The 24,454-nt window shown below is 39.1% G+C and overlaps 1 protein-coding gene and 1 long non-coding RNA gene across 9 annotated transcripts in view; both read right to left on the bottom strand.

Annotated features, from left to right (window-relative positions):
- The window catches only part of map1ab (microtubule-associated protein 1Ab), a 76,954-nt gene that overhangs the window by 31,248 nt on the left and 21,252 nt on the right, over positions 1 to 24,454 (bottom strand). Inside the window, exon 1 of one of the 6 annotated variants that reach the window (XM_036003336.1) lies at positions 16,336 to 16,594. The exons of the other annotated variants lie outside the window; for them this stretch is intronic. The gene's annotated coding sequence lies outside the window, so the exon portion shown is untranslated. Of the gene's footprint in view, positions 1 to 16,335; positions 16,595 to 24,454 lie in introns of those variants that run through there. 6 annotated transcript variants of the gene reach the window in all.
- On the bottom strand, positions 89 to 24,454 carry LOC116060320. 3 transcript variants are annotated; one of them, XR_004897896.1, is made up of 4 exons: positions 24,444 to 24,454; positions 16,716 to 16,722; positions 5,443 to 5,446; positions 89 to 219 (listed from the first exon to the last, which is right to left on the bottom strand). It is a non-coding gene; the product is annotated as an uncharacterized LOC116060320 (long non-coding RNA). The 3 variants fall into 3 exon arrangements; XR_004897897.1 differs by lacking the exon at positions 16,716 to 16,722 and adding an exon at positions 8,098 to 8,104; XR_004897895.1 differs by lacking the exons at positions 16,716 to 16,722; positions 24,444 to 24,454 and adding exons at positions 8,098 to 8,104; positions 8,883 to 9,316.

The following is a 24,454-nucleotide window of genomic DNA, read 5'->3' as shown; positions in this document are numbered from 1 at the left end:
GTTCCGTGCCGTCGTCCGTCCGAGGGGCCGTCGTCCTTCATTTTGGCCAATTTTACATGTATAATCGGTGGGGCGGGCACTGCCGGCAGTCGGACTCAAATGACCCATCTGATTGGTAGAATGCTAACCGGGAAACGGGAAGCGGAATGAGTCTCTAGGTCTCTCAAAATCTGACGAAAATCTTTTAAACTGACCTTTGTTGATCTGAAATGAAGACAACTGCAACTGCATGGTCTATTTCTTGCTTAAAATGTTTTCAGAAACACGTTTCGGTGAACTATTTTAGTACAATATGAGATTGTATTCTGAACAAGCCGCCATGACAGTCTGGCTTTGAATTTCCGGAGAAACAAGACCCACGTGACGCGTTCGTCCAATCAGCTGCCGGTTTTCATTTTTGGGCGACAATACAGATTAGCACCGCCTGCTGTTATGGAGACATATTACGTCTTGTCGCTTTGGTGTGTTCCGAGGCACTTTTTTGACCAATTTGGGGAGATGTTTTTCTGCCGACGTTTGGCGTCGGCTCTGTGTGTCTGGGCCTTAAGGAGTCAGAGGACGGCCAGAGAAAGATCAAGAAGGACATTCAGATCCTGCGTCAAAGACCATCCATGAACAGGTTTATCTAGCAGGACCCTGAACCATCCTTTACATCCTGACACGCCTGCTGCATTTGCTGATCTAGACCGTCAGATGTGGTTTCAAAGCTCTGGTAAGTGAACCTTTGAGCTTAGATGATTTTGTTTAACATCTATATACTGCATTTCTATAGATTCACTGAAATGAAATGAAAATAATTCTTATTTGCAGCCCTACCAAATATCCATTTTGCTGTAACTCTGGCCTTGTTTTCTGTTAAACGTGAATCAAGTAAAATTAAGTCAAGTAATGAGCGGGGTAATAACGCATACAAGTCAGATCAACAGAGGCTGATGAAAGCTGACATCAAAAAGTTATTACCCTGTTCTTAATCTCATTTACCTAATGTGAGCTCATTCCTTCTTTCAGACTGAGAACTATTGTCTGAGCTTAGAGATAAAGTGGTGTGAAGTGGGTTAGAAAATTAAAGATGCCAGTACCGACCGGATTGTCTCCAACCTCATCTTCACACACCAGTAAAGCCATATATCAACTCTTTATTTGTTTTTGTCTAAAAGTGTCAAATCATTGCTGAGTCACTGCTGAAGTCTGCATTGCAGACCAATAAAATACAGGTCCTGTTACTCTAAAATATGTCAGATCATCCCAATGTTTTCACTGGTGTAAACAGTTTTTATATTAAGTTGTGCATAAATAAAATATGGAAGGTATACTGATGAATTAGCGTACTCTTATGTAATGATATTTAGTTGTCTGCCTGCCATGTTTGCTACCTGTTGTCTACTGAAATTATAATCTTTGCATAACTATGACTACCTCAGCCCCTATAATCTACCCTCGATAGTTGTAGATTATGTAACTTCTTATGCCGAAATGACTAAATCCACCCCAAGTAACCTCCAGAACACAAACTTGCTCCTTGGACCAAAATCACTGTCATTAGTGATTTTGGTCCAAGGAGCACACAACAGCAACAGAAAGCCAGAGTCTTAGTTCCTGATGCTAATCCTGGTCCTGTGATTTGGCAGCACTGCATGTTTGGGCTGCTAAGACAGCTAAAGCCTTTATGCCAGTTATAGTTAGCTAATAGTGTCTCTCTCTCTCTCTCTCTCTCTCTTTCTCTCTCTCTCTCTCTCTCTCTCTCTCTCTCTCTTTCTAGGAAAAGAGAAAAAAAAAATACATATGTATCCGGTATCTACTCTAATCGGTCAAAAGAATTGATAGGAAATGTCCGAAACGTGTTCATTGAGGCCTTAAGGTTTATTTGTTTGCTTTATTGGATACCCATTAGCTTCTGCCAAAGAAGTTACTAATCTTCATGGGGTCCACACATTAAAAATGTCCAAATAAAACATTAATACTACAATAAAAGACACAGCTATCAGAGATATCAATAAATGGTTCAAATAATATAAACACAAAAAAGGGAAAGAATGTGTCAAATAAGCACAGACGAATAACAAATAATAATTACAATACAGCTCCATTTAACTACACAACCAATCCGTAAAATTCATGAAAACTAAGACAACATCAGATAGAAAAATGTGTATGTATTCAGTCTGCTTAAGGTACACCTGCATTTGTTTTTTAAAAGTGTAAAACACTTTTTGATTCTTTGATACTGTTTGGCAACTTGTTCCATTCTACAGAAGCCCTGTGCGTAACTGTATGTCTTAAGAAGTTAGTCTTGGCTCTCGAGATAACTAATTGTCGTTTATCCACATACGGAGTGGGATATGTATGTGTCAGAGGTACTCAACAAAACAGATTGCACTTAACTTTGATGTACGATGCAGTAAAACCTCAGTGGCATCTTGTAGAGTCAAGTGCAATGTTGGTTTAATGAGTGACTAGATATCCAAACCTCTGCAAAACCTTCAAAAATCAGTTAAAGTGTATCGTATCTCAAAAAAGAAAAGAAAAACCTCCGTCCCTCTTGTCTCAGATCACAAAGCTAATCTTGGCAAATTGTTGCTGATAAATGATCTATTGTTAATGTACTCGGCCAGCATGGTGGTAACTGTAATACAACTGGCTTGCTTGGGATATGTGTGAGTCAAACTAGTAAATTGCACCTTAAAAACAAGCACTTTGAAAGTAGGACACATCTGAAAACATCCAACAAAAACCTGATAAATGTAAACCTGTAAATAAGGTTTAACTGTTATTGCTGCAAGGACACTGTGAAGGATAGCTCCAAGGGAGTGATTAAGACTGATCAAGCTCTTCTTTCATTTATTAAAACATTTATTTAAACCTACTATTAAAGCAACAAGTGTGCTCACGCTTTCCAGCAATTCACCCTAAATGGGTCTAGTTTAGTTTAATTAGTTTAGATTTAGTCATATTTATTTGTACTTCTGAAAATTAAAATTCAAAAGCTGCAATAAGAGACACAAAAAACAAAGATACACATTTGTATATGATGATGTTACAATTGAGATGTTGATGTACCAACAAAGCATCAAATGATTTGGTTGAAAGGTTTGTTCTCACAACTTCAAATTGGGTTCTTAAATAGCTCCGACTCATTACTAGCACATGAGTCATTACCGTGTGAACAAGGAGATAAAGAGAAAGAGGAAAGCCAACTGACTGCAAAGTACTTAACTAACTTCTCCAGTCTTTTCAGTAGAACTTTATTTCACCTGATTTAACTCAGGGCTGAAGTATTAGCTCACTATCCTCATGTCTGACACATTAGAAGAGAGGAATCAATAAGAAGAAGATGAGAAGATAGAGGGCAAGGATGTGTCGATAAAAGAGCCAGAGCTCTTTGGTATTTCAGTAAGTATTTTGTGGCAGACCTAAGCTAGTTCAACTTCTATTACATCAGCCATTCCAATCTCCACCTATTCGTCCGCTCCTTGAAGGGCCTCTGAGCTCCCTTTGCAAGTCTATCATTCAGGCACACACACACACACACACACACACACACACACACACACACTCACATGAACATTAATGTCTGACACCAATAGTTTTGGACTGACGTTGCAGATATTAACTATTCATAAATGTGAGTATTTTCTAAAACAGATATATTGGCTGATATTGGCTTGATAACAAGATATATAAATAAAAAAAATGTCAGTACAGAAATAGATATGTTTGAGGTAATTTAAAACACATTGTCTTCATTACATAATTCCTCTCCCAGAGTGCACTGACAAGTTTATTTTTCAACTATAAAATGTCCCACTCAGTATCATCATGGTCGCGATTTTTAAATAACCACATTTCAGGGTTTTCTTAACAAAAAAAACAATGTTTAAGCATAAAAATGAATATTGACTGATATGATTAGATTTAATGAAACCTTCAAATATCAATCTAAATACCGGCCTCAAAAACCAAGTATTGGTCAGGCTATTCTAACTGCATGCCCAACATAACTTTATTCTTGTTTTTGAGGAAAAGACTTTGAAATGGCATTCATACCATCAAGGAAAACTAAAAACTCTCAAACTATAATTAAATGTTAGATAAAAATATCGACTACAGTAGAACTAGAAATGAAAAAAATATTTACCAAAAATTGTCTGAATTACATGACCAATTAAAATACTAAAAATATCCTGTTTTGCAGTTAAAAAAGCATGTTAGTTTTTTATGAAGCTGTGGCCCAGATAGAACATTAAGTGAAGATATATTTGCATATGCTGCATTAAAAATTAAGGATCAATGATAGTGTGATGGCATAGTTTAAACACACAAACATATACACACCCAGCTTTAGATTAACACTGTGTTTGTTGATGTACTTGAAGTAATGATTGTCATTTCTAATAAACCAGTTTGTTGAAAGACTGTAAAATAAAAAATAAATAAAAAACTGTATAGGAGCAGAAGAGAATATAATCGGAGTGACTGACCACCCTGAGAGTAAGGAAAAGCATTAAAACGCAAGAGTTGCTGCTAGAAAAAGGCAGCAGCAGGATATTGGCAAAGTGTCACCGTCTTTTAGAGTCCGGTCCACAGAGTGCCAACCATGACATCACTGCTGCCCCCTGTGCTCCCTTCCCACTGTCTAAAGGCCTAAAGTGGCACTGAAAGCAGTCTAAATTCAAACACAAACCCAAACACACACACACACACACACACACACACACACACACACACACACACACACACACACACACTGCCAAAACATCACACTAAAATGTGTCAGAACATCTTTTTCAGGCCACCCCAAACATTTGCCCTCACTGTCCAACAGTATAAATACCCACAGTAATGAGCCTTTTGTGTTCAGGCTGTATCTAGAACAAGAAGTCACATTCAGACTTGTCTGCGTTATTTGTCCCAAATGAGCTTGTGTGGCGCAGTGTGTATGTTGCTGCGCCTTACAAAGAGACACTTATATTTTGAAGGGTATATATTATCACGTCAAGTGTAACCCAATTTATTTTTACTTTTCTTATGTTTCTGAAAGTGTTGTTAGTATTTTTTTATGAGAATAAATACATTCTAATTCTAATTTGTACAGTTTCCTATTAATGGGTATGTGCTGTGTTTTAATAGGAAGTGAAAACATCAATGTGTGAATGCTTTATTACTCTAAAGTGAAATTATGCTGATCTGTGTTGTCTTGCTATAGTGTTGAAAGACTGTCCCACGTAGCGTGGTGGTGCTTGTCTACTATACAACACAAGCAAGAGTAACAAACACAGCAGCGTGTAAACTTGACAACATTTTACTCACAATTTTGCCTAAAAGAAGAAATAAGTTATGCAAATTTAAGATTTTCTTGCAGCTTATTTTTCACCATGAAGCACTGACATAAACACCCCCACACACACTCACATGCCCACATCTTATTTATTTTTTTAAAAGGACATTCCTCACTGAGGTCTTGCGGTGTCAAGAGAGAGCTATAATGATTATGAAGTGGTTGTCAGCAATATGTTGACGAGCAGGGACGTCTCATTCATCATGGTGACCGACACAAGACAGGGTCTCTGGATCAGAGACATGCAGGCGAGGGGGACGACAGAAAAATAAGAGAGTGACCTTCCCTCACACAACGACAAGATGTTCAATACCTCAAGGTGGCAAACCCCAAAGCAATGGAAAAGGGAGAGAAGAAGCTTTCCTCCCTTGACAGACTCGAGAGATCACAAGCTCGAGGAAGAAAAAATGGGAATGGAGAGGTGAAAAAAAATGCCATTTAGAAGTCACAGGCTGTTAAATTGGCTGCAGATAGACTACTATTTGTTTGGAGATTTTTCTGCAGCGGCTCCTGGGTAAGAGGCATTGGCCCTCAGGGATTTACTCTCAGCTTAAGGTGGCTTTAAAACTGCCAGCATGCCGGTTCAAGTTACTGGCTGGTCGCTTGGTAATAACAGCTTATCAGAAACAACAGCCTTATAGATACGTGGCTTTGCTGATCCAGTCTAATATTATACAGGAGCTTCTCTATTTGAATTATGATTTGATACTGTAAATAAAATAAATTGAATTGAATGGCGATACTGTGATTACAGCACCATACCTTGCAGTAGAGGCTCTCAGAGAAGCACAAGCCAATGTAGATCCAAATCTATGACTAGTCGAGCTCAAAAGGAAACTGAAGCACACAGCTTCAGCTTTCACTAATATGTATTGGCTGCATTCAATTCAAAGTAATAATTCTGTTAAAGAAGAAAAAAAAAAAAAAAGCTGCGTGTTCCAATTCCTTTCTGGGCTCAGCTACTAGATTTGGATCAACGTGCACACAGGCCTATTTCAGGACTATCCAGCTTGGCATGGTGGATGTTTTTCAATCAGCTGTTCTGTTTGCAGGTTTAAAAGTCTGCAGAAGGATTTGAATATTTGAATTACAAAATTAGGTTTTTAATATTTGAAAAACGTAACCCTTATTTAGACAAAACCCCACTAATAAAGACTTGTGAAGGCCTAAGCTACTCTAAGACTTTTGTGTAAAAAGTAAAAATGTAATGTGAAATAACTTCTCAGGTTTGTCACAGCACATAACAAACCAGAGAAGTTATTTCACATTACAACAGGGCTAAGTGAAGGACAGGTTACCATGGACACTGTCTCCTCATTAGATATTGTCTCTCTCCTCATTTGCATCTCTTGGTTGCAGAGCACATTCAAACCTGCTATGTTCAGCAAGATGAAGGTCCTCAGGTTAAGCTTTGTAATATTTTACACACGGACAGTGTTTTATCTAATGAGTACTCGCTGCCTGTTGTGTTCACTTCAAGCCCAGCAACTCCATAAAATGAAAGCAGTTAAAACATTTTTCTGTGGCATCTTAAACTTTATCAAAGGAGTTATTAATTTGTGATGAATGATTTACATTTTTGGGTGACCTCGCTTCCCTTCAGCTTGCATCATGCACCATAATCCTAACCTATTTTTCTACATTTACTGTACCAGAATACCTTTCAACAACCTCCAGGAAAGAATATACACATTTTAGCTCTACAGTGATAACAATATATCTTGTTTAAGCATTACATTCTGGTCTAAAGAGGGACAAAGCCTTGCTTCTGTTTCACATTCCCATGAAGGTTGGAAAATGTGAACACCTTATGTTTACCAAAAGGTATAACATTTATTTTCTAGCATTCAAAAACTGAAAACTAGAAACCACAATGGAAAAATATGCTAGCAGAGCAGCTACAATTTTGTATTTCTGAGTTGAATTGTACATCAGTGCAGAGTGCTGTCTCTCTTTAATTGAGAAGGGCAGAGACCAACAATATTACAGATTTTTTTTAAATAAATAAATGCTGATGTTAAAGAATAACTCGACTTGGGTCTCATACTCCATCCTGAACAAAGCTAATACTGTAAGTTAACTTCGAGTCTGGACTGTTTTGTCGAAATATTATCTCCAAGACTGAACATCGATGCTGAACTTTTGAGTTTATAGACCTTGAGTTGGGATTGTTTGTCTTACTGCTATTTCTAAAGGTCAAGAATTTTTATTTTTTAAATTTTTTTATTTTACCTTTATTTCACCAGGAAAAAGAATCACATTGAGATTACAATCTCTTTTACAAGAATGATCACTGATGCTTGACTTGGCTCCTTCTTAGATGTAGCCATCAGTTATGATAACACCAAAGAAATCGCTGAGATCTGAAAACATGGTGACATTGCTACAATGAACCCAGACAGGGCAAGAAACAATTAGATAGTAGCAGTCAGAAAATCTGGAAAAACTGGAAACTGTGCGCACGCTTAAATACAGCAAGTGTGGTGAGTAAAACTTGAACAAGGATGATAGTTTGGGTAAATATTTAGCCATTTGCTGTTATTTTCTCTTCCAAAGAAGTTTTGGCTAAATGCAGCATGTGTTGCAAATAGCTAACAAGGTTCGCATTCACACTGCCTATATGTTGCTTGGCTTGCTGAGGTCCATCCTTTTAGAGTCTGGGTGTGTCAGGCACATTGGATACACGGTGGCACCGCTGTCTGTCAGGGGATGGAGGTTGGGGTCCTCTGGGAACAACTCCTGATGGAGGGATCAATGTTTACTGCTACTCTTCCCCTTTGAGGGTGGAGTGGAACAACGGCAGACACTGAGGCAGCACCTCCGCACTCCGAGCCCAATATGGCTGCCATCAGCATGAATTGCCTGCCTGCAGTGTGACTACTCTCTCTTTGTCCTGTCTTGTGTGTCTATGCCTGTCTGTCTGTGTTAGTCATTGTCGTTCTGCCTTGGTTCAATATGTTTGTCAGGCAGTCAATTCGTACTGTTGTTAGTCCTTTTTTCATTTTTTTTCTCCATTTTGACTAAGACCATCTTCTTTCCCTCTTTTTCTTGCTTTGTCATTCAGACTCTTCAATCTTTTCAGCTTTCACTAAGTCTTCTCGCTCTCCATTCCAAAAAAAAAAGCTGCATAATGATGTTCCTTACACTCTTTCAGTTCTTACATCTATCCACCTCTCTCTATTTCTGCTCTATAACCCAGGGGAGTAGAAGGAAAAAGAGAGAAATTTAACAAAAACATTAGTTTTTTTTAACCCTGTGTGTCCCTGTTTCTGATCTACTGACTAGTGGCTGTATGTTTAAGAACTTAAAGAACTCGGATTATATTCTCGTCAGAAAAACAGGGACCCGAATTTCAGCAGGGGGTATTTGGAGAACGGAGGGTGGGGTGAAGGAGTTCGTCGCATTGGTCTGCAGAAGAGTTGAAACAGTCTTTTTACATAAATATAATACAACACAGCATGGCTATTTTCTGCATATCTGTACATTATCTCTCTCTCTCTATCTCTCTCTCTCTCACACACACACACACACACACACACACACACACACACACACACACACACAGACAGCAGGGAGAGCTAGCTGAGCAGCAGAGCAAACAGGGAGGTGCGAAACAAAGACTGCTCACTGCTGCATTCTCCGAGCCAGAACCTCCCCTCTTTTCTCTCCATTATTATCGACAAGTCCTGAGACTCTCGCTTCAGTAGCCGTTCTCTTTGTACTCCTCCTCTGTCGAAGCCAAAATAATCTACAGACATTTAAGTTTTACGTGGCCGTGATTGTGATTTGTGCCTGCTTGATATTTATGTAACTAGCACTATTAATATCGCGGGGAGACAGGATTAACTATATTGTGACAAATTACGCAGAAATGATCAAGATGCTGTTGCTCTGACAAAGGTACACCTCGCAAGGGTTTGACCAATGAGGCTTTATAAGAGTCAGTACCAATATTTATGACTGCGAGCCAGTGTTTTGTAATGATGTTTTGCATGTTAATGACAATTTTCATGCCCCCAAAAATACTAGTATGTACTACAGTGTTTCGTCTGACACAGCAGTTAAAAATGGAACACTGAAACTGTCCTTTGAAAGCTAAAATATTACAGGCAGGTCATCTATTCCTGAAGGTGGGGTGACCCAATAGCAGAGGAAGGTCTAGAATGCACTACCAAATAAATTAAGACCTAAAAAACTGAATTTTAACAAAAATATGAATACATATATGTAGCTAGCTACTGAATGATCATATAGCAGTGATCAGGAACTGATGTACTGCTGTCACACTCTAAATATAAAGCATACTGTACATATACAGTACAGTATAATATTAATTCATGAGATGAGATGATGAAAAAAGCCAACATATATTATTGGAAATGCAGATAGCCGACATCACAATCAGGATCTCAAATTAACACCATTTAAATGGTGTTTAAACTCTGATAGGCAGCTACATTATGACAGTAACTTTGTCTACGTTGATCAATGTACACTCTCTCTGACTGTGAGCCAATTAAATCAAAGCAAAACAGTGATCCTATAACAACAACAACTGTGAAGCTGCACTTTGGCACTCAGATGCTTTGAGCTTAATGCTAATGCTAATGCCAGCATGCCGACCAGGCGCATCGGACTGGGGGAAAAAAGTGGACTGAGTATATAGGGCCCTCATGTGAGAAGGGGGCCCACAAAGGTAAGGTAATGGATAGCCGTGGATGTGGGGAGGGGCCCATATAGGATGCCTGTGTGCAGGGTCCTGAATTTTGTGCCACGCCCCTGATGCCAACATGCGCACAATGACAAAGCTACCATGCTGATGTTAAGCAGTTATAATGTTTACCATGTTCACCATCTCAGTTTATCTTATTAGCACGCTAACATTTGCAAATAAGCACTGAATACAAAGTACGACTGAGGCGAATGGGAGTGTCCTTAGTTTTGCAGGTCAAAAAACAAAGTATTGGACAAATTAAAAATCTGACCTGATGGAAAGGTTACAGGTTCACCAAAGATATAACAATTCATCCTGTGGAGGACTTGAATGTGTGTGCCAAATTCCATGGCAATCTATCTTATAGTTGACGAGATATTTCACTCAAAACCACAAATGTCAACGTCATGGTTGCACTGGAGGAAAAGTCAATGAATCCTAGTCTATATCCTTGACATTCCACTTCCGGGATTGCTCTGTTGCGGCCGGAAAATCCGCCGGATTTGCCAATAAATTAATTAGTTTATGAATGCCAATAAACCAAAGCACATTTTCCCCCCTCCCCGAATGCTGTGTGGAGTAGCCAGACGCTCCTCCAACGTGCTTTGGAGGAGGGTCTGGCAAAGCGAGACTAATTAATCCAAAGTCATTAGGATTTATCGTCTGGGAACCATGAATGTCTGCAAAACGTTTTATGGCAATCTATCTGTTAAGATATTTCAGTCCTTTACAAAGGTGGTGGACTGACCATTGACACTGCCATCCATAGAGCTGCTAGCGTCCGTCTACATAAAGTTGTGTGGTCATTTTCAAGCTACTGTTGTACTGTACTACTAAATTAAACTAAGCACTACTTACATGAGCCAAGTTGGCAATACAAAGCATCTGTGAGGCCACCAAAAAGGTAGAAAAATATATGTCCAACTAAAATATGTATCTTGAGCAAGTTTTGAGTTAAATCGCTAATCTATTCTCATCTCTACATGAATCACATTAACTGATTCTACACACATAACAGCACTGAAAATGTGTAAAATGACGAATGCACATAGAGACAAAACATATAAGGGAAACATATATCCAATACCGTCAAAACATGGTATGTTTTAAATGGCACAGCTGGTATGGTATATTTTAATTAAAATAACTGAACTAAAAATAACTTTTTGGTGGTATATTAGTTTGCCAGCGTTTGTTGGATGAGCCAAAAATATTTTTTTGGACATAGTCTACACAGTGCAGACAGGTTTTGTCAAGGAAATGAGCCGAGGCATAGTTAGGCCAGTTTCCTGCATCGGCTTTATAATGTTCTCCCAGTCCATCTTACAATTCAACACACTCCTGGTGTCTCTGAACTACATTTCGCCATTAAGCTGATGCTCTTATCTGAACTGAGCAGGCAGGGAGTCAGTGTCCGTCCCCCCAAAAAACGTTGCTGTTGATGGAAGGTGGCATCAAAGCCACGACTTTCCTGCTAGACGTCTGCCTCTCCTACAACATGACTACCCTGCTGGGCCTGCGGAGAGCAGATAATGGCAACTGGACAATTTGCTTTGTGAGACAGGTGTGGGGGGGAAAAGAAACGTCGCACCAAGTTGGCAGTGATAGAAGTAGAAGTAGTGGTGGTAAAGCAGTGACCTAAAGCTGCATTAGCTGATCACTTGACTTTGTTACATGCAGAAAAAGGCAACAACAGTCTTTTTCATCAATTCACTGACCCAAAAGGATCGCTCAAAGTCCAGCTGGAATGCGAGAGAAGCTGGTTCAAGCCGATTTCAAGCGCTGCCCTCCAACTGCATTATTATTATCAAGTTGGCCACTTATTAGAAAGCCATCTAATGTTTCATTAGCATTCAAGCTTTTATTCAGTGACATAAGACGGCTAATACTTTAATAAGACGACCTAATGAAGTACAGAGTGGTCTGCAACTCAGGCTTTGCCAAGTGGTGCTCAGGGACTCATAACAGCTTTGGGTGCTTTATAATGTTCAGTGGTTAAAACAATTAAGATATATTAAATGGGATGGAGGTATGTGTTTGTGTGTGTGTGTGTATTTCTATCAATGAACTAATCTAAAGAAGGTCTATGCCCTATTAAGCTGCTAATCTAAGAGCGAGTTTGGTTTATTGTCTCTCCATCAACAATCCAAAATCCTTGCAGTTTAACAAATAAGCACCTTCTTGAGTAGCCAAGAGTTAGTGATTTGAGTTGATGTGGTTGAGTCGGATGAGGCAAATTTTGGTGGAATAGTAACAGGATAAAGTCAGAACACATGATGGAACGTCATTAGTTGATTAACCGATAAAATAATTAGCAACTATATTGATAATCGATTAGTTGTTAAAGTCAATTTTCAAACAAACAATCCTTTCTTCCTGCTTCTACATTGTGAGGATATGCTGCTTCTCTTTGTCTTATGCGATGGTAAACTGAATATCTTTGGGTTTTGGAGTGTTGGTCAGACAAAAAAGCTATTTTGTAGACCAAATGATTGATCAATGAGTCAAAAAGATAATAATAACAATCAGTAGATTAACCATTAGTTGCAGTCTTAGTCTGTACCTGGGTCCCTAAGCAGATCCATGTCGTCAAACACCTGCAATGCTGAAGAGCAAACAGACAAATGACCCACCTGTTTCAGGACAGCTGATTTCCAGCTGACCCTGACCTTTGACCTGAGAGGGGCAGGAGAAAAGACAACTCTCCCCTCAGTGATTCATTAATAACGTTACATGATTATCCCTTCATATTAGCTTTTAATGCATTGCAGGTAGCAACACTTTATTATAAAACCCTTAATGGTAGTTTTTTTTAAAGGACATTCGTTTTAAGTTTAAAAGTTTAATTTCAATTTTTTTCCCCCAGAAATGTATTACTGTGATGCGTGGATATGAATACTTTGAACTCATTTTTTTTTAGATGGTATTAGAGCTGGGCGATATGGAGAAATTCAAATATCACAATATTTTAGACCAAATACCTCAATATCAATATTGCGACAATATTGTAGGGTTGACAATTGGTGCCTTCACAAAATATTTACACAAAGGAATTTGTGATAATTAATGATCAATACCGTGGATATAATGACTAAGTGGGTAAAGGCAAATAATAGAAAAGCTAGAACAGTCTGGTAAATTCAGAACATTACATTACTTTACTGTAATGCAGCCTTTAAAACCAGGAAAAGACAACACTTGTGTCATATTACAATATTATGATATCCAAAATTTAAGACGATATCTAGCCTAATATATTGATATCGATATATTATCGATATATTGCCAAGCCCTGGATGGTATGCAGCTTTAAAAAAAAAAAAAAAAACACTTCTACAGTAGGTAATATAATAGTATTGTCATATTTTCTTTGTACCTGTTTGTCCAGAAACAGCAGTAACCTTTTGATTTGGCCCAGATGTAGCAGTTGTGAATTTGATGCTCGGCTCAGTGGCACTTCATCAGTAGATGTTGATAAAACATAACAGCTACTCATTCATTTATTTTATTTTCTCCATTGAGATTTCTGACTTGTGGTTTAAAATATGCCCTAACCTTTATGCTTCAGCTGCTCCATTAACTGGAACATGAGTCAATGTCTTGAGCTATAGAGAGTCTAAAAACCATACCAGCATCAGCACTCCCTCCAGGGCTATATCTGTTTCAAAACTCCATTATGCTTTTGTGCTATAAAAAAAGACTCATGAGGATATATTAATGAATATAGAATTTCTGTTTTATGATAAAAGACTAGTACAACTGGTGGATGACTGGTTAGCGTCTAAAACCAGAAGGTATCAAAAGAAGAAGAAAATAGAAAACTGAAGACATTTCCTTTTGATTTGACAAATTATCTACAGCAATTTATTTATCCTTAGTCCACAGCACTTCCTATAGTTCATGTAGAAACCTTGTATTTATGTAGTCAGTGTGGGATGTGAGGACTGATTCATGGGAGGCAACTCAGCACTCTTACTGCAACTAACTGTTGATTCACTGGTAGGCCAAACAGCTAGGCTAATTGTATGTCATTACAGTGTTGCCATGCTCAGTGGTACTTCAGCAGTGCCTGTTTATGAAGCACAGTCACTGCTCTGGGGAATTTAACCATGCATTTTAAGTTTTTTTCTATAACATTTATTATATATATATAATATAATATTAGATAATAAATGTCAAAAAGTGAGTCAGCAATGTTAGCTGAGCTGCTAAAAGCTGATTCAATGGCAGGCCAGATAGTAGGGCTAAACTTAGCCTGGTAAACTAAAAATTCCCAGAATGACGCAGGGCCCAGATTCTGCTCTAGGAAGTATTAAAGATGTATCCGCTAAAATACTAGTTTTGCCACAAATTCAAATAAATGCGGACATGTACTACCTTGGTACAAATAGTAACATTAAATCCATGGCAAAGACAACATTCACATACAAAGCAGTCCAGCCGCTTCGACAAGGCCAAGTTAGCCCAGTTTAACTCAAGCAGAATGTTAAAGTACTCTGGCTTCGTCTTTCAAGTCATCAGATTTAAACTTGACAGTCAGACTACATGACTAATACAAATTTAAAAACAACTGTTTCTGTTTATTATATATTAACAGTCATGGACTGATATGCAGCATCAACGGAAATCAAAGTTGCACATCAGAGGAAATCTTTTACTACACATAATTATAGAAGTTGAGGGCTCAATTTTATCCCAAAATTAAAGTTGGGATTAACATGCTGCCAAATAATTACTGAGATTGCATGCAGACAATCACAGTTTATATCACAGAACCAAAATAATCGGGCAAGCAGACAGACAGTCAATCAGATCAGGGACACACACACACACACACACACACACACACACACACACAGGCTGGGTCAAACCACCTTTGCTGAGTCACTGGAAACATCCAGTCCCAAGAAACCAATACAGGAAACTAGAGCAGTGATGGTGATTACTCAATAACGCAGGATGAATACTGACTAATACTGAAAAATAACAGCTTTTCTTGGCATCAATCGTCATCTCACAGACAGCCCCCACACACATACACACACACACACACACACACACACACACACAGATGGTTTAACCGCAATGGCAATGGCAACATCCTCGGCATGAATGAATCATCACATAACACAGTTAGGCTATCTATTTTAGAGTAAAATTGATGGCTGGTTGTTTCGCAACCAAAACATTTACCCCCTCGCCCACACACACACACACACACACACACACACACACACACACACACACACACACACACACACACACACACACACACACACACACACACACACACACACACACACACACACACACACAAACACAAACAGTCTCTATCCCCTCTTTGTGCACAAGTCTGAACCTGCATGGTCATTTTTCCTCCTCTGGACCAAAACACAGGCCAGAGATTGACTTCATCCCATTACGTTACCAGCATGCCAGCTGGAAACCATAGCAATGACTCCATGAACGCAGAACTGGGTTTTTGTTTTTTTCCATGTCTGTCTGTAGGGGGCACTGAGTTCATCCGCATCACCTGCATGTAAGGTATTTCTCACATCTGTGATTCATAGCGACTCAAAGTGACTGAGCAGAAAAAGGCTAAGTGACTGAGCAGAAAAAGGCTAATTTAGGGGATCCAATCTGTGTCCTTGCAGTTACAGGACAATCTATCTATCCACTATATCATCCTTAAACCTTTTTATCTTTTGGTTTTCTAATCATTATTTAATTGATAAAAGTAGAGATTGCACTCCTTTCCATAAAAGCTCATTCACTATATAATTGAATGTGTGGCTCTATACAGTATATTTTCACACAAACATAGGTTAAATAGGCACCTACTGTTCTATGGTCCTGCATTAATCCTGTTACTTTGGATAAAGAAAGGACTTGCTGAAATCCCGTCTGAACCATACACGTCTCCTCTTATGTCAAAGTAGATTTTATAGATTGATAGTTTAACGAGTTTATGCTGGCTCATGCCCTAATTACTTCCAGAGATTTCTCTCCTTTTGCGCGTTGTCATAAACACTGCGCATAAAAGTCAATGTTTCGTTCATGGATGTTAGATGCGGAGATGATTTTAGACGAACGAAATCCGATTAGCACTCAGTTGTTTGTCTGTGCGGAGAGGAGAGAAAAATCAGACCTGGGAGAATAAAAACAGGCAAAATACGCACCATTCGCTCCACAGCATCCCACTCAAGAAACCTGCCGTCGCAATCAACTCCGCGCAAAAAGGCAGGAAAACAATACAGTTGGGATATTTCAGAAAGAGTTTACGTACCGTTATGGATGAAGAGCCACTTTACTGGAGAGTTGTGTGTCTAGTAGCCGGAGAGGAGCGTGTGTGTGTGTGTGTATATATATATGTGTGTGTGTGTGTGTGTGTGTGTGTGTGTGTGTGTGTGGGTGCGCGCGTATGCGCGTCAGACGGAGGCAGGAGGAAAGAGGAGGAGAGTTGGAACATTAGAAGAGGAACACAGCCTGGTGGCGGAGCGCAGCGCGTCGAGCTGCGGCAACATCCGTCTGCAGACAGCCGACCAGCGGCGTGCGGTCCAACCAGGGAGGGGCGCACCAGGCTCACACACTGCACCAGCAGTAACTCATTCACTGCCAAGCCGGTGTGGGTGGGTGGACTGCTTTTGTAAGCAGAGGGAGAGAGACAGCAGCTCTGTGCTGTGTATGTGTGTCTGTCTGTGAGTGAGCGTGTTATGCACCATATCTCACAGCGCTTCATAAAAACATATGTTGTCAGCCAATCGTAGCTTACAATGACACCATGAGAATCATCACAGCAGTTAATAAATTAGGCAGCAACTATAATTCAAATACCACAAACAAAAAAATTGTTCTAGAAACATAGGGGTAGACCTGACCTAGGATTAGCCTACAACCATAGACTGTATAATATTAATTAACATTATACAGTCTATGCCTACAACTAAGGAATTAACCAGGCACATTATTCATGACAATATAAAAGTGATTTTTTGATATTTAGTTTCTGTAAAAGAGGGCCAAAGGGAGTTTAGTACATTGTTTTAACATTACTCTGTAAGGGTAGCTACATAATGCAATCTACCAACGCTTAACAATTCAATCAGCCTTGGGACAGTTAATTTTGTCTTGATGAAATGAATGAAAAAACAATACATTTTGTCCTAATGGTGGCACTACAAGACAGATCAGGGATGCACCAAAATCATTAGGAATCAACCTCAGGGGACCAAGACTATCAAAACCAAATGTCATGACATTTAGGGACAGGGGGACAGCAACAGGGCCCAATGAGACAAAAAGCACCATTACAAGCATGACCCAAATAACTAGCAGGCCCCAATGATCCCCTACTTTCTCCCACAGTTAAAACAAATGTATACATGTGCACTGTGTAAGGACAATAGAAACTGAAATAATAAAGGCCCTAAAACTACATTTTAACTTAGGGCCCCTCTACAAGATGGGACCTTAAGATTGTTGCAGTACAAACAAATGTCCCACTAACTACTAACTAACTAAAATTAATTGCCACATAGTGAACCTGGAGCCTTGGACTTCTGTGGGTCTGGAGCCCTACAGCAATTGCCCTCTTTGTTGGTAAATTACTTGCAAGTCATATTATGTATAGTATACATAGTATAGTTCAACAAATACTTCAAACAAGTATACTGTATGGGAAAATGTATGTGGACATCTCAGTCAATATACCATTATGGTTTTGGTCTGGGGCTGTTTGGTTTGGCCCAGCCACCTTAATTCCAATTAAGGTAAATCTTAATGTAACAGCATACAACAAACTACTCTTTAAACATAGTTGGGAACAGTTTAGTGAAGGAATTTTCCTGTTACAACATTACAGTGTCTCCATGCACAAAGCCAGGTCAATAAAGAAATATTTTTTCACATTTAGATGTGGAAAAACTTGACTGGCCTGCACAGAGCCCTAACCTCAAACCCATCCAAACACATTTAGGATGAACTGGAACGCCGACAGTGAGTCAGGTCTTATCGCCCAAACATCTGTGGCTGACCTCGCTAATGCTCTTGTGGCTGAATGAGAGCAAATCCCTGCAGATGGGTTTCAAACTCTTGTGGAAAGCCTTCACAGAAGAGAGTAGGCTGTTACAGCAGCATGTTAAGGCCCATTGTTCAAGGAGTATACAACGTCGTCCTAGTTAAAGAGTAAAATATAATGCACAAACAACAGTCTAACCTAAACAGGCTTAATCCTAATGCTGACACTGTGTGCATAATGTCCGCCCACAACACTGATAAGTTTGTATCGAGTTGTTGAATTAGTGTCACGTTATGTGACAACCAAGAGCAGCCCACCCTCTCTCTCACACATTCTCTAATCTTTTATACCTTTCTCCACCACTGTATGTAATAAAAAAAGCTTAGAAGTAATCAGAAAAGTAAATGATGAAAATGTTTACACTCCAGTAAGCAGTATTGTGAGTGTGTCTTTGCGATTGTGTTTGCTCTGTTGGCTATTATATATAATAATTCTTGCATGTTTTGTGTTAAGTACTTAATATGTGTTGTTGTTGGCCATTGTGTATTGTCATGTATGTACATGTGTTTGCTCTGCGTGTTGCTGACTTTTTGCCACATTGCCACGAGTACAGTGCACCAACTGCCATCCATCTAACAGTTTAACAATACCCTGAACACACACAGACACAGACACAGACACAGACACACACACACACACACACACACACACACACACACACACCTAATATAACTCTCTATCTGCCTTGTCACTGGAATAAAACCTGTCAGCTGATCAGATCAACCAGTTTCAACCAGAGGAAAATACTTTTCTGCCTGGTCCTGGCAACAAAGCATCTTAGTCCTATCTGTAGATGGATAGAGAGAGAGACAGAGTAATGCTAGCCTGGTTTCACATCACCACTACCCACACCTTGAATCTTGTGAAGTGGTGCAAATAGGTGTGGTGTACCGCTCACGAATGGCTGTAGGAGGAACGACCAAAACAATCAGGGCATTTGTGGGGTGGACTAAAGGCTGAGTCATAGTCAACAGTTAAATCACTGTGCTCCTTTATTTTGTGAGATGTGGTTTTGCATTGCTAGCAGACCAAAGTACGACAGATACTGTTTTTTTTAGGCAAATACCAATATTGAGACAACAATAAATCTATTGATACTCAATTTTAAAACATAAAGAAACGTTTTTGTGACCAACATATGTACAGAAAGGGACATTTCACAGTAGAAAAATAAACATGTCAGTGCTATCTGGTAGACAAACTAGGCTACATAAATGACCTTAAACATAATTTGGGTTTTTCTACAGCTATTGTGTTACTCATCAGCTGACATATATGCCAGCATATCTGTGACCATAATGGCCCAGCTGATTCATAGATTGGGTTCTATAGTAGAGACAAGACAACCTAATGAGGGGTAGCTGGGTAACATTTGCTAGCTAGCTATGTTAGCTAGTATTTTAGTTGCCGTTACATTTCCGCTGCTGGCCAAACCCACTTTAACTCACATTATCACAGTTACTTGTGAGTAAAAGACTAATCATTAGAAAATAGCTGAGTTAAGGTAGGAGCAGAAGTAACGTTAGCTCATAAGTTAGCTAACTTAGCGAACAAGCAAGCAAATATTAGCCAGTTAGCTTAGCCAATTTGTTAAACTCTACCTGCTAAAAAGGCTAATACTCACACAAGGTTTAAGAGAGATAACCAAAGCAGGCACAGTCTTCAATAAATAAAGCTTCCTTTCTTGTCTTAACTTAACACAGTGACCTCTGTGTTTCTTTTGTTAATGCCAGTGTTTTATTAATACGGGAACATATGGTATTGTGGAAATCTTTGACCACACCTGTCACCATGACTATTATTTTCCTATTACAAACGTGATTGTTTACTTAAAGCTATAGTGCGCAACTATTTTATATTAATGAACGTCCGTTACATTCGAGCCATTGCCAAATGAGTTGATACAAAGCTAATTAAGCCTATCAGCTCTGTATTTCTCAGTATGGCTATGTCTACAAAATGGTGTAGTCTGGTCACATTGGCGCACAGAAGCTCGAATGATGTCACCTCTGAGAAAGGACAACAGCAGCTTTCAGCTTTGGAGACGAAGAGGACATCAACAATTTCAAGATAATTACCTCTTCTGAAGAGTCCATCATGTTTTTTTAATCCTCCATGTCCTCCTTGATTTGATGAGATAAACGCTAGCAACTGCGTGGAGGAGGGGTGGGGGTGTTGCATGATCACCGAAGGCTTGCGTCATGTGGATGCGCCGACAGTGTTGTTGTCATAACTTAGAATTCCTCATGGGGGCAACAGAAACTACGCTATACTATTTAACTAGCAGGCTGTCTTTAATGATAAGCATCCCCTTTAAACTTTCTTACCATGTTAACGTAACTCTACTTTATTCTCTAGGTTTCTGCTTTTAGTAAAATAACAGATCAAGTGAGCTCCTAGTATTTAAAAAGGAGACTTACATTTTGACAAAGAAAAAACATCTCACTTTGAGACTGAGGCTGTCCTTTCTCTGCTTGACTACCCCACCTGGAAATGTTCATTTGATCAATCACTATGCAAAGCCAAACATATTAGGACAGATTGTGTTTCTACCTTCAGGATTAGCTCTCATTCGTTGCAGTTAAACACGGAATAGTAAAGAGTTTTTCCTCATTTCACCCACTAACAAAAACAGCATTCAAGCCAGGCCACTTGGAGATCAACTTCATGCTTGATATATGATAGAGGTTCTTGTGTGCAACACAATGCTAGTATCTGCCGAAGTTTAATGTTTTGGCCCTCCAGGGAAGCCGTTTATGATGTGTGGAGCACCAAAGATGATATATATATTTTTAAACATCTCTGTCTCCTTCTGTTCCTTCTGAGAGACAGGGGCTCACCTTTTTTATTCTTGTTGTTATACACCATATGGGGCTCACAGCGTGTCTTTATCTCTTTCTTACTCTGTTTTCAATGGATTATTCACTCCTTTCTTTCTTCATGTCTTTTTTCTTTCCATCTCACCGTTCTTATCTCTATCTTAGTACCTTTCCTAGTATACTGTACATCTCTTCCTCTTTTACCTATGTTTCCAATCTTTCTTTTCCTCACTTATCCCCTGTCTTCTTCACTCTCACTCACTTTCTCTCTATCCTCAGACTGCAGTAATGGCAAGCCCTGGGATCAATATCAAAGCTTTGCATAATTCAACAGCTGCCTCAATAATGTATGACGCAATGAACCACTTTGGAAGGATGCCTCCCTCTCTCTCTTTCTGTCTGTCTCTTTTAGTCTCAGTCTCTCTGTCTCACTCTGCCTACCTAGTCAGGTGAAGTCAACCTGCATTAATGACAAATGTATAGCATTCAAACAATGAAGTCAAATTAGTTTGGGAATGTTGGTCATGTTCAGATTTGTTCACTGCATGTCTTAGTTTTATATTAAGAATGCAGTTCCTCCTGTTGCTAAGATAACAACGACTGAACACGGAGAGCAACAACAACACAAGCTGTGCATCAGCCTCACTGCTGCACTTAGCATTGGTGCAAAGAGGATTATTGATAACACTGTGACATTCTCTCTGCTGTGGCTGGGACAATACAATATACTGTATGACAGGGATCAAAAGCTAGCATTCAGTGTTCTTACTCCAAAACTACAGTCACCACAGATCAAAGACAGCAAAGTGAGCACTTATTCATTATTTAATAAGATCATAAATTTCTCACTTTTGAAGTAGAGCAATTATTAGACATGTTTTCCCTGAAAAAGTTCTTTTAGATGTCGTCCCTCACACTTCAGTTTCACATTAGCTGTCCTGGGTGCCAAGTGAAAAATTGACTCTGGCAATCGCCACTTCTTGGTTATTTTCATTTAGGAGGGACATTAAATTTGAAGGTAACACGGAAATATTAAACCCTAACAGACACACATCCTCTCACTGCCCACATGGTGAGGGTTAGGCCGGTGAGATTACAGGGGAGATGACGCTGCACTTTATGCACTGTTGGATTAGCATTAGTGTGCACACAGCTGTAGCTTCACTCAGGTCCATTCAGCACCAAGTGAAGCAGTTTTATCTCCACCAAAGATTTGAATGTAATGACTCGTCACCTAAACTGGTTAATGTCACAGCAAAATGAGCTTCACAGGCTACGGATTATGATTCTGTTTAAATCCACTGTATTCAGATGTTTCCCTGCCTTGCTAGCAGAAATATTTGCTACCACAGTGTGTTTATGAGGCTAAAAGGATAAAGGACTCTAATGTGCCTAATAATCATAATGAACACAATAAATTTGAAGTTCTTGCATTAGCATTTTATTAGCAGTCAGTATCAGGCCTCTCATTATTCAGCACTTTATTTTACAATTTGAAATTCAGAGGAGCTGCTGGTTTCACACTGTTAATTCTCGTTACATTTTTTGTTATTTCTCGTTATCTTTTGTTGTTATTATATCCACAATGTTCCACATAAACACAGAAGGAAAATCATTTTTTTTTCTGTCAGTTTGGCATGGCCAGTGGCTCTAAATACTACAATACCCATGAGCCTCAACTGCCAATGACATAGAGAAGAAGCCAGAGGCACAAATCAGAGCTGCTGGAATTCAGAATCTGAAAGTGAGGTGATTTAAGCAACAGAATGTTTTATCAGGTTTCTACAAAGCGAGTGCTTTGTTAGTGCTACAATGCTGGATTTAAAGGATAACTACCTTTTTTTCTACCTGGACCATATTTTCCTATGTTTTTGTGTGTAAGTGACTGACGGGAACAACAATCTTTGAAATTGGTCCAGTAAGCAAGATCGCTGCAGCTACAATGTAAGTTAATAGGGCAATTGTCTAGCTTTTATTTACCTTCAAAAGTTCTCTTTTTTTTGTTTTGCCCCTGACAGACAGATTAATATTCTAAGTGTCTGACAACATTATGGAAAGGATTTCTAAGGAGGTCGACCTTTCTGTTAAAGAGTAAGAGTAACATCCGTGAAATTGCGTTTGCTGACAGTCATTTTAGCATCTTAAAATACACTTCATTGAAAGTCGACAGAAGCTAAATAAAACTATGAAAAGCGTTTTGGGTTCTCTTTCCACTTTTCCAACCATCATAACTCTAGTTTTGGTTGAAATAAACATATAGTTTACCGATTTACATGTGAAAATATGTTGGCTCTATACACGCTAAAAATATTGTTTTTTTAAATGGAGTCTGGTGAGTTTAGTACTAGAGACTTCAGAGCTGTTTCTGGTTAAACAGAAAGGTCTCAAAGAGGTTTTAAAAAAGTCTATCTCTGAAGGTATATTTACCATAATGTTGTCAGACACAATATCAATCTGAGCCTGTCAGTGGCAAAACAGCACTTTTGTGAAGGTAAATACAAGCTGGACAATTGCCCTATTAACTTAGATAGTAGCTTGTTTCGCCACTGCCGACTGCAGCGATCTCGCTTAATACTGGACCGATGTCAAAGATTGTTGTTCCCATCAGTCACTTAGGCACAAAAAACATAGGGTACAGGTTGAAAAAAATGGTAGTTACCCTTTAAGAACAGTCTTTGGATGCATATTGGAGTCGTAAATGTCTCTGCTTATGTTTTTATGTATCTAAGCTTGTATTTTTGACTTTATCAAACAAAACTAGATATTTCTAACGCAGCTATGCTCTGTTTTGGTACTGATGATTAAATCACGAGAACTTCATGTCAATCCAAGCCCTGGAAATGCTCCAACCGTCAGTCACCTATGTAGAAAAAGAACTGGATTTCTATTTCTGGAACCGTAGACCTAGAAATAACCTATCCTACTTGAAATGAAATGATACAAACCTGTCTGAAGTGTTCAGAACTCATGCAAGTTAACAATTAGCTTTATCTTTAGCATTTGCATTCTTAACGTGGGAATGATTCTGAATGAAAGCTACAACTTGATGACGACATGAATAATAAAAAACAAACATTACATTTTTATGTTCCACTAACCGACGAAAGCCAGTGGCACTCATGAACTTGAGGGAATTTAAACTCTTCACCCCACTCACTGCCTCTGGGCACTGGGGAGTGTTTTACTAGAAAGCACAAGACAAGACGATGTGCAAAGAGGTGGAAAGAAAGGAGTTGACTAAGCGCAAACAGCCATTCCACATTGGTTCAGCTCAGGGCCAGCGAAATGGAAACTGACAGGCTCTCAGATGCCATTTTCTAATGATAGCTGACGCTACATGTATTTGTGTACCCACAAGAGCAAGAACATACAGACCCACAAGAGCAAGAACATACAGTTCTCACATAAGCATTACTGTACTTGTATGAGAAAGAGGAAGATGTGTGAGTGTTGTCAGCAGGTCTGTTTAGACACACACACACACACACATATACACACACACACACATA

The sequence above is a fragment of the Sander lucioperca genome, chromosome 7, assembly GCF_008315115.2.
Source record: "Sander lucioperca isolate FBNREF2018 chromosome 7, SLUC_FBN_1.2, whole genome shotgun sequence".
In the NCBI taxonomy this organism is placed as follows: Eukaryota; Metazoa; Chordata; class Actinopteri; order Perciformes; family Percidae; genus Sander; species Sander lucioperca.
The sequence above is the reverse complement of the archived record's forward strand: the minus strand, read 5'-3'. Positions and strand labels throughout refer to the sequence as shown.